The sequence below is a fragment of the Palaemon carinicauda genome, chromosome 13 (assembly GCF_036898095.1).
Source record: "Palaemon carinicauda isolate YSFRI2023 chromosome 13, ASM3689809v2, whole genome shotgun sequence".
NCBI classification, from domain to species: Eukaryota; Metazoa; Arthropoda; class Malacostraca; order Decapoda; family Palaemonidae; genus Palaemon; species Palaemon carinicauda.
In genome coordinates this window covers 101,690,432-101,692,931 of record NC_090737.1, presented here as the reverse complement: position 1 = coordinate 101,692,931, position 2,500 = coordinate 101,690,432, and the positions used below count along the sequence as shown (strand labels likewise).

General features: G+C 37.7%; 1 pseudogene; it reads left to right on the top strand.

The window, feature by feature from the left end:
• Positions 1–2,500, top strand: part of LOC137652351 (discoidin domain-containing receptor 2-like) — a 185,259-nt pseudogene that overhangs the window by 141,405 nt on the left and 41,354 nt on the right.

Sequence of the window (2,500 nt, the reverse complement as noted above, 5' to 3'; positions counted from 1 at the left end):
TCAGAAGAGATTTTGTAGGCCTACCTCTTAAGTTTTTTTTCACCCTTCAGTGGGATGTTACATTCACAGTTTTCTCAACCTTTGGAAAACAGATTCTCTAGGACCATCTTCGGAGTTTTTCAGTCTTGGGACAGCAAACTGTACCCTTAATATTTTTCTTCAGCATTTCAATGATAGGTTCTAACTCCTCTCCCTTGACTTAATCAATTGTACCTCGTATGACCCCTTCCGAGTCGGGATACCTTAGCGTGGTGAAAGGGTTTTTGTATCGCCAGGTTCAGCAAGGCAGTAATAGTCAGGGCAACCCATACTAGGTTGGTTTGCTGTGAGCGATCAGACAAAATTCATCCACTATTACCAAACTACGCGGTGATAAATACTGGCCAAATTCCAGATTTGAATAAGGACATGTCTGAGGCCTTTGTCCTGCAGCGGACTAATAACAGCTGCATTTGTGTTGTTGTTATTGTACCTCCTATGCATCACCTTAACTGTAGGTATTCAGCTTTTCATTTGCAATCCTTTTCATTCGTCCCCACTTGCTCTCCATTTTGGATAAGACCATCATAAACTTCGAATGCTTAGATTGGCTCTTGCAGTACCTCCTTTCCAATGATTGCTTAGTTTAATGCCCTTTAATTTTCATCATTTCCATATACTCCTTTCTTCTGCAACTATCCAACTTCACAAAACTGTTTTGCGCTAATTAAGAAACTAAAGACTTCCATTATTCCCGTTTGCCTTCGGTAGAGCGAATCGCTTTGCATTCCACATTCTCCTGAGCAACTCCTAGAAGTTATTCTGTTCAAACCTCCAAACATTTCCGGCTGCCTCTAAATGTGGTATTAAATTCCTTTCATCCACTTTTCCTAGAAGCCCAAAAGAAAGACCTCATCTCTCTTCGGTTTCCCATTACGCCCAAAAAAGCAAACTCAAGCCTTCTCTCTCTCCATTACTTCGACCTAAAGGAGATAGAATTTAACCCTATTCCTCCTTTACATTTCCACTCTTAAGGAATAAGCTTCTGTCTCATTGATATGTGTTTTTAAAGCAATGAATAGTTACTTCTGAAATGTCCAGCTGCTTTTTAAATCACATAACTTTCATCTACGTGTATAACCAAAAATATTTAGGGAAACAGTAAATACGGGCAAGACAGATATTCAGATACTTCACAGAATAAATTGGTGCCGTGACAATTGGCACAGAATAAATTTACTTGTTTCTAATGATTTGATATCTGTATAGTTTCTCTTTACCAACAGAATCAATCACAAATAATTCAATATTAATGACATTGCTAACAGTCTTGTCAATTGCCATTGATTGTTGAATAGTTATGAAGCCTTCATTGTGTACACGACTATTATGCCATCATTATTGATGATTGGAGATTTAATTCAAAGTTTAGTGCTTTACACGCCTCATAAGATATGGTCGAAAAGCTTAACCACTTTAAAGTTAAACAACTTTTCCATTCGGATCAGTTGACTCAAGAAACCACAAGCCTTTCGTGTTTCAGCAAGAACTGGGAAGGGAGGTTGCTGCCCCTATGTCCCTCCGCCCCCTTTACAATCTACGAACTACCAAGCATCTGTTCACTTTATAGGTCAGTAACATGCACAACACGGGAGTATTGCTCTCCTGCACCCCACCAACACGGGATCGATCTCAAGACATTCTGCTGGTGAGGCAAGGCTGGAAGCGCATGATCAAGGGTCTCACAAATATTTAATATAAAGAATCATCTATACCTGCAAGCAGCTTTCTTTTTTTTTTAATCAATATGAGATCGTATTATGCAACTTTATATGAGATGTAGACTATTTGTAAATGAATTATACTCACGTAATGATGCTATTGAAATTTATAACAGGGAAAAAATATACCCGGAAAAAATAAATGTCAAATAATATTTGTGGATATTTTATACCTTAATTCAATTCTACCAATCCATTGTCGGACTAAAAATTTACAGAGTTTCACTCACTGTTTTTTTAAAACTATTTTCATTGTGACACGTTGAATCCCACAGTTTTGTATCATCGTGATCGAATACAACATATAATTATCACCATGGTACTTATTTGCTTAACATCAGAGGCAACCTAGCGGTCGTTGGCTTCCTTTTGTTTTGTTATCTCTCTCTCTCTCTCTCTCTCTCTCTCTCTCTCTCTCTCTCTCTCTCTCTCTCTCTCACGACATTAGATAGAAATTTTCATAGGGCAAAATTCCTTCTTATTTATATTGACATACGTAATCATTCTTCCTTTTACACCATGCATTCAGATATTTACCCTCCTTTCGATTGTGTCTCTTACTTCGCAAGCTAACAGATAAGTGTAGTAATTATACTTCGTATGCATGTTTTTTTTAAACAATACTATGCACATGCTTACAGTATATCACGCTTAGCTCATAAAACGCAGATATTCACACAAACACAAACACTCACACGGTAGCTGAATGAAAGCGGTTCGGATTTTGATTCGTGCCGATA